General features: G+C 39.7%; 1 protein-coding gene across 2 annotated transcripts in view; it reads left to right on the plus strand.

Annotated features, from left to right (window-relative positions):
- Nucleotides 1–13,749, plus strand: part of Adarb2 (adenosine deaminase RNA specific B2 (inactive)) — a 532,727-nt gene that overhangs the window by 71,701 nt on the left and 447,277 nt on the right. The gene's annotated exons all lie outside the window — the stretch shown is intronic.

Raw genomic sequence — 13,749 nt, forward strand, 5'->3', positions numbered from 1 at the left:
AAGGGCTAGACTGGAGGTGAGAACAAAAGCTAAAGATATGGCATGTCAGGTACTCCTCTATCCCTAGGAAGACACATGTGGGCTGGCCTAATTCACAAGGCTCTCCTTGAAACATAGCATAACCGCGCATGTGTTATGTGACTATCATTATTAAATAGTGTTTACAGAAAGATGCTTTGGTACAGAGCATTGACTTAGCTGAAAGAGAGCTTTCTTAGCATACAGGAGGTCTTGGATTCAATCTCTAGTACCCCATATACTAAGCATAGTGGTGCATAGCAATAAACTAGTACTCAGGAGATAGAGGTAGAACAGCCAGAAGTTCAGAATTATACGGGCTGAATTCAAGACCAGCTTCTGAAGAACTTGCTCTGCACCTGGGGCGGGTTTGCACCGGGATATCTCTGAGGTAAAATGAGAAAGCACCACCTCTGAAGGATCGTACATTCTAGAGGAAGCAGGCAGAAGACAGGAACCAAAAGGCACACGGAATTGTGCAATTCCTGCAACAAATGGAGGGTACATGGGGTAAAGGTGGGTCAAGGGTAGCACAGAGAAAGGAGCTCAGTTAAAGCATGAATTCTGGGGCCAGGCCAGGCTCTAGAGGCTGGGATAGAGGAGTCTCTAAAAATTCATGTGAAGTCTAAGACAGCACTAGGATATGAAGTTTGCTGATGAAAAAGCATTTCAGCAGGGGAGCCAGAGACGAATCACAAGAAAGGACTTAGACCACAGTTCTTGTCTTTGAAGGGGTGCAAAGGAAAAGAACTGAGGCACATGTGTAGTAGGCTTGCTGTGATAGGGGTTTGACAAAAAAAAAATGAAAATCACAAACATTTTATGGGATTCTGTGAAGAATGTGGTTTTTGCTCTGACCAATGGGGAGGCATGCTTTGGCCAGAGAACAGGACTTAGATTGTGAAAGGATGGAATTAGTGTCATACTGACATCAGGCGATGACTTACTCTCCTCCAGAAAACCCACAAAGTGGTCATGAACAAAAGAATTATATCTCCCAGTAACAAGATTAGTGTCCGAGATTGGGGAACTACTCTTTCTGCTAAGGGCTTCTCCCCCTTGGCTTAAGATGAGTAGTTCTCATGTCTTTGTATGGTACAAAGATGGCTAGAAAAATATTAGGGTCTCATTTTAATATGGTTCATGTAGACTTTACCCACTCCCAAGTCTCATATCCTGAAGCTATCACTTAGAGAGGTTGGGATTTCAAATTTACAATGCTGGCAGGGTGTAATCAGTTCAGTTCGCAGTAGGTGGTACAGGAGAGAGGTGGAGGCAGGCAAGTTAAGAACTGAAGCACAGTCTAGCATACTGCATTGATGGGCTGGATGAAGGTGGTGTGAAATGCTGGTAAGGTTGTATGACAGTCTGAAGTGTGACCACTTAGGCATTCCTAGTGCATTGATGATTGTAACTTTCCATTTGTTTCTTACTATACACTGATAGAACATTTATTCTCTTAATTTACTTGTTCTAAAGAATTCATGCTTTCCACTGCTGTTTTTCTAAAGTGTCCTAGGAACCATGTATATTGAAAGATGGGATGAATGGAGAGAGTAGTCTATTCTCAGACAGGCTCCTGCTGGGAATCTCCAGGTTGGGTTTAAGTGGTAAGTCTCAACAGTCAGGAATCAGAATTCCTATGTGGGTCATCACCACTAAAGACAGATAAGGAAGCAAAATTGGCAGGCCCTGGTAGCCCCAGCTCCTCTCTAGCTCTATGAGCACCTGGGACCTAAAAGCTCAGGATATATACCCCATTGTTCTTGGTGTCTTTATCTATTATACATGAATCATGTCTCTTAGATGCTAATAATTATTACAAATGGTGAACACATTTATCTAAAATTGCTGTATGTTTGAGAAATACATTTAGTTCACACAGGACTACCATTCCTGATTTATAAGATAATTCTGGAAACATCAGTCAGCCGGAAAAAGTGGTTATATGGATTTTACAGATGAAATCAGCAGACCGGGGAGGGCTGACAGTGGAAATGAGCCTAGCTGTCAGCTGCCAGGAGTGTGGCTTCCCTCCCATAGCAAACAATAATACATGGCTTAAGGTGTGTCTCTATGGACTTGTGAAATGTAGAAAAATGGCTGCCAGAGCACAGGCATTCCCATTGGTGGTGCCAAGGATGCACCTTTGGAAATTGTACTTCTGGAAGTTCGGGCAGCCAACATGAAGAACTCCCATGAAGATACTATTTATTCTGTGCTGTTTGTTTAAGCACATGAGTTTCCTAATGGAGCCATCAGACCTTGCTTATTGGCTAATAGTTTAATTAGGCCCATCTGGAGGATGCTGTGGTGAAAACTACCCCAGCTCTGATAGTGGCAGGGATGTAATTTGTCATTCTATGGCCAATGACTGGCACCCTCCCAGCCCTAAAGCCATGCAGCGGTAGTGCTGACTGTCTCATGAGGGCACAGATAACACCTGAGACATGTTGTAGTTCACCTTGGTGCAGAAGGAATTACAGGCGATTCTCAAAATCCTTGAGCTAACCTCAGCAAGGTAAGACAAACCTAAAAATCACATGGAGACTGCTGTCAGCCCTCCCAGGAGAAAGATTTTCCCATCATGCATAGTTAAGTCATTGTGGTGTCCTAGCCTTTGACAGTGACTGTCCTGTTCTCAGCTGACAATAGACATCAGGTGGCTAAGAAAACAAGGGACATGCATCTTTTTCAAGTATGACATTAAATGTCAGGCCTTAATCCATACTACCTGTACAATAGCACACCACAGCAAGCAAATAGACAATTGAAATGTCACATCATGAAAGACTTTGCTGATGTTCCAGGTGAGTGGGGTCCTTGGGCAATGATTATAAGAGAAAAATTAAATTAAACTTTCTATGGACCGATACCATCGGTTTCTGGTGTATTTAGATTAGCATCTGACACTTAAGATCTAATGGTTCTATGAGTTCCATAAAGAAAATACTTGGAGGTTCCCATAATCTCTTGTGGGTTTTTGGTTTGTTTGGCCTTGTTGTTGTTGTTGTTGTTGTTGTTGTTTTTATGTTTTTCAAATCGTCTTACCTTGCAGCTATGTCCTCATTCTTTTGTACACCTCTGTAGCCTTCTCCTCTCACACTACTCTTAAAAGTACATAGCTGGTCAAATATCTCATCAAAGTGTTTTACCACCTCATAATGTGAATGCTGACTTAACCAGAGTATCAGCAGGCTCTCATTGCAAAGCCAGCATTTTTTTTCATCTTTAAGCAACATAGACTGAGGTTGAGTAGCTTCTAGAAACACTCAGGGATGCCCTTCATAATAAATATACAAACTGGCCTGTAATTCTCTCTCTTTGAAGAACTATCATTGAAATTTATCTTTCAAGGGGAAATGGGAGGGGGAATCTAATGGCAACTATCACAGTATTCATGGCTCCATTCTGTGCACATAAGCTGGGGCACATAGGATGGGGTGGCTTTAAAGACCTTCAAAAAGAGTTTGTAATTCTATTGATAAGGTTTGTAGTAGGGTTTTCTTTTTGAGGGCTTCATATTTGAGCACCACATCTATACCATTCCTGCTTCTCCATCCTCTAGGCAGATCTCTTCAATCTCTTCTTTAGTTAGTATTGTTGCATATATAGTACATATATTTTTACAGGTACATGTGTATAAGACATACCAAATCCATTGACTATTGCTAATATGTACATGTGTCCAGTACTGACCACAGAGACTTGGACAACTATGTGGGAGCTTAGATGGGAGAAAACTGATCCTCCCATTCCCAGCAGCCACTGATCACCTGTAGATCTTCATCTAGGAGTGGGATCATGTAGATTTCCCATGTCCACATGGGTATATCAACAATATGGTCATTATGGTACTCTTCTTTGGGCAACCATATTGCTGAGACTTCATAAGTTAATGTACTTGCAATGTCTGGGGGATACTGTCTAATAGTAGGCACCTTGCACCTCAATCTTTCCATCACCTCTCCTGCAATTTTCCTTTAGTGTTATAAATAGCGATTGAATTGCAGATGTACCAGATGGGTTGGGCACATACAGTCACTTGCTCTCTCCATTCTGAACAGTTGTAGATTTTGCAAAAGTACAAGACAAAATGAGCAGCTAGCCCTAGAGCAATTCCAAAAGTCAGATTTCTAAACCATCCTGTTTACATAACCATAACCCTTCACTTGGTACGTGATTTCAGAAATCATCTTGGGAAGAATTAAGTGCACACCATGAATTGAAGAATGTTAGGAGAAGTTGAGAACTTTTCCTGCCTGCCAAAATTGGTGTGGTATACAAATGGTATAATAGAAGCCAGGGACAAAGTGATTCAGTAAATAAAATAGGAATTGGAATCAGGTAGAATCCACAACTATCAGTAGTTTCTGCTGAGATATACCCACACTGACCTAAGGAGGAGACTCTTACCAAACCAGGAATTTTTGACAGCCAATTTTAGCAACTTGCTCAAGTAAAAGTGTGGGTACTTCCAAGGCAATTCACAAATTAGATTTTGTTTTGTATGCCTAAACACTTAAAACAGTAAAAAAATTAAAAGAAAGGAGAAATGGCTCAGTAGTTAAGAGTGCTACTGTCTTACAAGCAATCAGTAGTGCACAGAGTCTATGATCTGCTGACTCCTGGTTTCCTCTGCTAAATTAGAGAATCACAACAGAGCTTGCCACAAGGCTGTGGTGCTAACTTGATGGCTCTGTGCACAGAAGGTAGTTTTAAAATAAATGGAACAGAAAAATTGCTTGTTAATTAGTCATCACCTGTGCTGCTGCAAGCTCACACTCACGAATACTAGGATCTGTTAGTAGAATTATACCTTTAGCTTCTGATAGTGTACTCAACTAAACTAGTATAAGAGGTAGTGTATATGAAAAGTTATACTGGTGGTCCAGATCTCTTGATGGAACATGAACATGGACCAATTCTTAGGCACATGGCTATTTTCTAAAACTACATAACAAAAGAGAATACAAAGCTGATTCCGAAGAAAATGTGGGGGCTAACATGATATTTGTCACCAAGCCTCATGATCTGACTTTGACTCATGGCGCCTACATAGTAGAAAGAGATAATAGACACCTACAAGTCATCTTCTGAAATCTGCATGCACCATGGAATGAGTGCACCTTCCTTCTCCACATATGCACACACATACATACATGAATAATTAATTTTTAAAAATGTGGTTCATTCTGTAAAACTGTAGAACTAGTAAAGGAAATCAATTAACAAATACTTTGAATTAAACTTGCTCAGGCTGTCCTAACCTGACTGTAGATCTGTTTTCATTAATTCTGTCCTGAGGATGTTTGATAGAAAGGTTGAAGATAAAGCTTGCTGCCCTTCTTGCCCTGTGAATGGCAACGTCAAGTTAAAACACCTCACTTTGTGCCTGGCTATGTGTGAAAGGGTTAGAAATAAATCCACTTTGAAGAGAGTGTTACTGAAGAAGATGAATTATTTTGGGAAGCAAAAGAGAGAGTCTGGGACACATGCAGTATAAACTTCATATAATAATCTTCAGAAGCTCAAAAGGCCAGAGAAATGCTATGCTTTATAAAAAAAAAACGAGAGGCTTTTCAAAACTATAAAAATATTTTTTTCAGATTTCTAAGCTTCCTGCTAACATATCGGCATGTCCTGAAGTCCAATTTGCTGAATTTCTCTGTGATTTGGAATGATACGTATTATAGATTTAGAATTCTTATACCAGCTCAATGCTGCCAGGCTCATAAATTATGGCATATTGTTTCTGATACAACCTAAATAAATAAATTACACAGAGGGACATAGAAAGATAGACATGAAAATAGGTAGAGAGAAGAGGGAGAGCAAAGGGAAGATGGAGATGAGGATGGGAAAAGGGATGAAGATCGAGATGGGAATGAAGTTGGAGATGAGGATGAGAAGGGAAATGGGGATTGGGTTGAAATTGGGCATGAGGATGGAAATGATAGAGATGATGGTGATATAGATGTAGATGTGAATGGAGATGGGAATTGATATAGAGTAGGTACCAAGATAGAAGAAACCACAGCTAAAGGGAAAAAGTAGATCATAAACCTTGCATCTATTTCCCATAGAATTCCTACAAAGAACTCTAGAATACTTTCTATTTTTAATATTTCTTTTTAAAAATGCATCAAGATGAAAACGTCCCAGACTATTCATTTTCCTTGTTGAGAGTTTTTTGAGTTATTTATGTTTTTAGATTCTGCCTTAAAAGCAACAAGGAGCTTCAACAGACATTAGGAGTAACTGCAACTTGTGGTAGTGGTGACTCGTGGGAAGGTTTTTCTTCTCAATTTTATTCTCTTTCACGTTTTTGAGATTTTTCAGTTCTCTTACTAATGTTCATCATTAGTATGTGCATATCTTGCCTTGAGAATATTTCTCTGCTGCTTGGTATTTTAAAAGGTAGATAGCACGATAGAGTAAAATGCGAGAATGTGTGCAGTTACCAGCTGAGAGTTGGGTGAGCACAGAAGATGCACCTTAGCATATCCTAGAGAATTTTATACATTTTAGCAATACTTCAAAGGTGTCTTCCATCTTCTGAACCCTGAAACAAACTAAATTGAAGGGGGGACAGTGAGTAGGAAATATACTAGAAATATAGAAGCCTGTCAAAGTTAAAACTGGGACTCAATCCAAGCTCAAGAGCCAAAGGGCTTCTCCATTAATTGATCTCAAGATGAACAATAATTTTTGTGGATTTAAGGAATCCATAGAACACATTCTAAGAATATCATGACTTGAAAAAGAGTCTTCTGATGGGTGTAATACAGGCTTAAGTTGATTTGCTGTATTTGAGGGAATGTAACATGGCCAACATGCACAGACATGAAAACTAATATGAACACTCCCAGTGCTCATTATTTTCTTCATTGCTATCATTCTTATTATTGTTTCGTAATATTTGTTGCTGGAAATCAAAACTCAGATTTACCTGTTCTGTGCAAGTGCTCTACCAATCAGCTACTCTAAAACCCAAGGACCTCTGGTTTTCAGAGCATACAAGCTTAGCAATAAACCCACTTCTATTCCAGTAGAAATCTCATGGTTTTAAATTGGCCTCAGCTGCCCCATATTCTCCTTCACACTACAAACATATATAGCTTGTCCTCCAGAAACCATTCACAGTCACCCTGGCATTAGACTTGGCACCATCCGCATGGTACACTTCCTAAACATCACTATTATTGACAAATAATTATCCTTATTTTTCAGTGTCTGTTGGCCTGTCCTGACAGAAGATAAGCTCAGCAGAGACAGGGATGGAGCACATCTCAGAGCGCCTTGCACATTTCCAAGGCTGAATTTATGTGTGAATAAAGTCTCGGTAAATGAGGAAGAAGGGTGAGGGCTGTGAGGGAGCATTTCAAACAAAATATATGGAGCATTGGAATGTGAGCGTTAAAGTCATGGGCACGGAGCACGGGGAGAGGGAGAGATGAACATCACTGGATTACAGCAAAGATGAAGCAGGGATACTGCTGGGGCTTGAAGGCAGACAGGTACCAAGGGCAGATCTGGGAAAATTGGGCTAGAAGCAAGGGTCTTGGAACTAGTATGCGTACATATGCCACCAGTTTCATCTTTAAGAGTCTGACTCTTTGAATGTGCATTGTATTCCAGAGCTTAACTATAATGCAGTTCACCCTACTGCATACAATTTGTGTGTGTGTGTGTGTGTGTGTGTGTGTGTGTGTGTGTGTGTGTGTGTTGTGTGTGTATGTATGTATGTATGTGATGAATGTGTTTCTGTATCTGTGCTGTTACATGTGTACATTTGTGCGTGTTTGCAGAGGCCAGAAGTCAGCACTGAGTGTTTTCATTATCCGCCCCTCTACTCTAATTTTCGAGAAAGGCTCTCTCACTTAAACTGGAGCTTACTGATTGCCTAAACTGTCTGAGCAGCAAGTCCTGTGATACTCTTGTCTCTGCCTCTGTTGCAGTGGAATTAAACATGTAAGCTTTCTTGCCTGGCTTTTTACACAGGTGATAAGTATCTGAACTCAGGTCCTCAGGCCTGTGAGGCAAATGCTTTGCATCTGAGGCATCTCCGCAGTCTCCATATGTAATTAGCTGCTTTGATTGGGCTGTTGGAATCCCCTGAGCTTCATATAGGTACACATTCTATTGATCTGCATGCATCTCTCACTTGGGCCAACTTACTCCTTTCAGTACAGGCATATTGAACCATTACCTATTGGTTCTGCCTCATCTGAGGCTTCAGAACTGGTTCTGTCCATTGTTCTGTAATATGACTGAAGAAGGCAGTGTGGCAATTTAACATTGAGTCAACCCACCTATTAGCTACTCAACTTTATCATCCTAAGTTCTCAGATGCTTGGATCCTGCATCACACTATATCCCCTATGACAGGAATACACACTTTCTTTCCCCCCTTGAAAGCACCTAAGCACCTGCTACTGGCCTCTCTGAGCACAGATTTCTGTTATGTTCTTTTCAAATATCTACTTCTTTTACATCCAGTAATCTCGTGGAGAATACATTCAACCAGGTGCTGATATTCTATATTTTGCCTCAATATTTTCTCTCTGTGTTTTTGTAAGTGTATTATGTACTTTAGGAAATAATTTTGAAAATTAGTATTACCAAAACTAGAGAGATAGCTTAGTCAATCAGGCACTTTACCATGCAAGTATGGAGAGCTGAATTCAGATCCCTAATACTAACATAAAATGTCAAATGCAGCAATGTACACACCAGACCCAAGGCTGGGAAGGACCCCTGGAGTTTGCTGCACAGGTAGTCTAGTGAAGTTAGTGAGCTCTATGTTTAGTGAGAAACCCTGATAAACTGGCAAAAGACAGAGGCAGGTAACCAGTGTTGATTTCTGGTCTACATATGAACATACACACAAAACAAACAAGCAAACACAACAATGATACACAAAACAAACAAAAACAACAACGATAAAACATGCACAAACACATACATACAAAAACCAAACAAAACAAACAAAACACACACACATCAAGGAAAACTAACATCAGAAAGCCATACCTGAACAGGTGTGTTTGCATTATCATGTATAAATGAAATCTCATTTCAAAAATGTAACCATTAACAAAACAAAATGAAAATAATCAAAGCCTAAAAGAGAAAACCAGAATTCAGATTCTGGTGCATTCTATTAAGTCCATCAGAAAAGTAGTTTAAAAGGCTTTATTCTATTTTGAAAGTCAGATGAATCCCTAAGCAGGAACTCTACACAGCCTCTGTAGAGAAGAAAAGAAAAAGTGTGTGTTGCCACCATCATTATTGACTGTCCACTTTGTATTGCTCCTTGGCAGGACAAGACAGAGTTCATGTGACAGTCGCTGGAACCACCTGCACACTTCTCTGTCACTGCCTATGATAACCTGTGTCACAGTCAGCAAACCCCTGACTCTCTCTCTCTCTCTCTCTCTCTCTCTCTCTCCCTTTTAAGGTAGCAATCAAATGCTCTCCCACTCCTTTGTCCTTCTCCATATTCCCCAACCCAGCCCTAATGGCAAAATGAGGTGATAGATGTAAACACCTAAAAATAGTTTGTTTTGCATGTAGTGTACAAGCCAATGAATAATTTCCTTCTGTAAGCAAGATGCCCGGGGACAGGGAGAGCTTGGTGGCAGTAGCAGCATGGGGACATTGATGGAATGTTGCTTCTAGAGAAGTAAATCAGCGGTGCCACAGCTTGGCACACTAGTGAAGGTGGCAACAGCCAGAGGCAGAAAACACCAAAGCCCTGGAGAAATATGTCCTGCATTTAAAAATTATTCTTGAGCTCTTTGACGGTTGACACGAGGAGTTTGATCATTTCTCCCTTGCTCATATAAATGTTGTAGTGAGAGCCCCATCTCCCTGCGTCAGCTGTATCCACCCCTGCCTTTGCAATAACCTAGAATATTTATTTATCCTGAGCCAAAGGTGGTTGAATGAGCTGTGTTGATGTTCAGTGATGAGCAGGTTCACAATGAAGAAGAGGACAAGGAAAGCTTGCCACCTCTGCATTTGTTGAGCTACTACAGTATCCAGGTCTTGAGTGAGGGCAGAGGAGTCCAGTAGGCACCTACCTCGGAGTGGTCACTCCCAACGCTTCAAAGACATTTTTTAGAATCGGCTTCAGTTTTCTGCAGAGGCAGCAAATAAGCTGGTACACCTGTCTGAGGAACACACACACATACACAGACTGAGATTTGGAACTCAGTGAGCAAGATAACAAGAGACAAGGGTCAAATGTGCACTGAGCTGCCTGAGCCTTAATTGCATTTGCAGCTGGAATAAACTGTTGCTTACCCTCTCTAAAGGGTGGCGGGGACGGGGTGGGGCTTTCTTCTCGACCTCATTCTCCTGTCTTCTCACCGTTATTGAAACTGAAGTCACTGTCTTTGATAAGATTTTGATTGCTTGTTTGTATGGAAGGATTATAAGCTATGAACTTCTCACCATGTCTCCCAACCCACCCCATGAGACACCCTGCAGGTGACCCTGATCTAGATTTATTTGGTATGGGGAGAATATAAATTACTTCTAATTGGAAAGCATTTGTTTAGAAATGTTAGCTCTGAGGAGGCAGAGGACAAATGGAATCGGTGATTGGTTAGCCGAGCACGGAGGTGACCAGTCTGCCTGGCTTCACTGTCATAAGAAAGATGCAGGGAAAACGGAGTCATCTAAATCCTAAAATGCTATCTTTTGTAGTTTCTTTAACTTTAGGTAAGTAACTTCAGCATACACCCTCAGTAACTCCTAGGGTCCAGACATAAATATAGACTATTGCCTCTTAAAAATACAGTGCAGTTTAAACAATAGTCTGTGTGGTTCTATACCCAATATCAGACTATTCATTTCATTGTTGAAATTTCAATAAGCAGCTGAATTCAATGGGACTCAATTGAAAAACAGCATGGCAAAATTAGAAGAAACCCATTAGAGTGTTGGCACAAGGGGAGTTTATCAAAAAGCCTTAATAATGCTTTGGGGGGATATTTCATTCTTTGCCAATTCCAAATTTAAATGAAAATAACTAAAAGTTCTGTTGCACTATTTTACATTTGATTTCAAATAATGTCTCAAGATCCAGCATTGGTTACTCATGGTTTCCATGATAAGAACCTGCATTTTAGTTTAAGTAATTATTTGTGACTTGTCAAAAATAAATGGATTTAACTAATTTTATATTTTAGCTGTATTGACTAATAGAAGACAGAACTGATTATACTTTTCTCTTGAAACTACTTTTCCTTGGTTTGTGCTATTCAGTTCCTTTAGATAAGAGTAATTTTTGGAGTCTTGTTATTTTTACCCCAGGCATGAATACAGGATAGCTACAGCTGTGTTTGTGGGAAATATGACCACCATCCGGTCACGTTCAGAAATTTCTTTTGACTAAAATTCATTATCTGCCATGAGTCTCCTTTTAAAAAGCTATTTTACCAGTAATACATTTTTCCAGATGACAAATATTTTTCTTATGACATATAGTGTCACTCAATGTCTGATAAAAGTATTGGTAGTAAAACACACACACACACACACACACACACACACACACACCATGTATCATGCATATTATAGAGCCCTATAAATACCTCAGGAAATAGCAAGAGATACTGTAGATTAGTCTGTTATCTATAAAGTGTATAAGATGGTTGGCTCAATTTATGCATTGAGTTTAGAGCATCCACTTTTTTTTATTGTTTTTATCTCTTGATTGTGTTTTTTTCTGCTCATATTTCAAGTCAAAATGTAAATGGAAGACTCAGACCCCTTTAACTGTGTTAAATCACACTTGCTTTTAACCTTCCCTGAAAGGTGAAATTGCTTTTTGCTCATTTGTCACTTTCCAGCCACTTTCTTTTAAACATCAGTAGCAATTATAAGCTGAAAGAGAAAATAATATTCTCTCTCCCCCTTTCCAACCTGTCCACATTAAAGACTGAGCAATTAGAAAGGAGTTTAAATTTAACATCTTCCTTCTAAGAAGACTATGAGCACCCAATGCAAATAGGACTGTTGAAGCGAATTTCCACAAAGGTACAATGTTCAGGCAATGCTGGTAACATGCCTGAGACAGAGGTAGTAAGTTTCCTAGCATGGAAAACGTTTAAACATAGATGACCTTCTGTCTTGACGAGTTCAGTGACAAGACAGAAAGGGAGTGGTTCCAGAGGGGAGGGAATGAGGGGGGAGGGGAGAAGGATAGGAGGATAGGAAGAACTGGGAAGGGGAAACTATAATCAGGATATATTGTATGAGAAGAGAGTCTATTTTCTTGTTAGTGATACTGTGTTATTCTGTTTTGTTTTGTTTTGTTTTTCCTTTTCCTTTTCTTCATATGACTTCTTTATTTTTATTAGATATTTTCTTTATTTACCCTTTGGACGAACAACAATATGAACTAACTAGTACCCTCAGAGCTCCCGGGGACTAAACCATCAACCAAAGAGCACACATGGTGGGACTCATGGCTTCAGCAGCATATGTATAGCAGAGGTTGGCCTAGTTGGTCATAAATGGGAGGAGAGGCCCTTGGTCCTAAGACACTCTTAAAGTCTGTGGGGACTGAGTAAACTTAGAGACCAATTAACTACCAAGAAAACAGAAAACTGATCCAAAGACCTGATCTCTGGGAAGGATTTTGCACACAGGGGATGAGCATTCTTCACTTGACCAGTGTTCCCCAAACTTCAACTTTTATAACAAGGTTGAATATATATTTTGTCTTGTTTCTATTCCAGCTACAATCACTCTCAGACTGTCATGAAAGGTAATAACCAAGATATTCTCAACCACAACACCCAATGAGGCAGCTTCTTCCCCACTGGCAACTGAGTAATGGGAAAGTCAGCTAAGTCCCCTCTACTTCAGTTTTATGGTGGGAGGGGAGATATATTATCTATAAGGTGGATGAATGAATTAAGAATGTGCTAGTATGTAACATAATATTAAGCCAATAGAAAGTGAAGATTTCTCTTTCCCTCCTACTACAGATCTGATAATGTTATCCTACAAATGTCCTAACATGGTAGTTACAACAGGATGCAGAGCTTGTTAGATATATGTCCTTAGATGAATCCTAAATACTTATCTCCTTACCTAGAAAATTAAAAGAAAATGATCTGCCTCATGAGACTAGTGTGGGAAATTATATAAATCACGATATGTGACTCAAAGAGAACCACTTCATTGGTAACTGATACTCAATAAATATTAATTTGGAATTTTATTATGTACTCCAACTGACCTGAAAATATAAGCCTAGTGAAAGCAAAACAATGGGATGGTTCTTTATAAGGTCTCAGTTGAGTAAAGCATGCCTTTAGCTACATTCATTGAAGCTTTTATAAATGCCGCTTTTGTATCAACGCTGAAAGATTTATTTGACACCAAGTTACTCAAATATATGTACTCTAAGCATTTAAATTAACTTCTTGTCCCATAGTCTAAATGGGGAAATATGTCATCTTTTTTTCAAACAATCAGGGCTCATTGTTAATTCAAAAGTTAATGACATTTTGAGACTATTTCCCTATATTGAAGTATAATATCTACATCTGTCCTCGCCTCTCCCAGCATGATTAAAGGTTGCTTCATTTATATTGGCTGTTGGATTTGACAAGGTAATTCAAGAACTATCATGGCAATGAATGAGATTTGGAAATGCAGCATTCCGTTGTTAGAAAGTTTCCTCCAGGCTGAAAGATGGCCTTATCC

The sequence above is a fragment of the Mastomys coucha genome, unplaced genomic scaffold, assembly GCF_008632895.1.
Source record: "Mastomys coucha isolate ucsf_1 unplaced genomic scaffold, UCSF_Mcou_1 pScaffold7, whole genome shotgun sequence".
Taxonomy (NCBI): domain Eukaryota; kingdom Metazoa; phylum Chordata; class Mammalia; order Rodentia; family Muridae; genus Mastomys; species Mastomys coucha.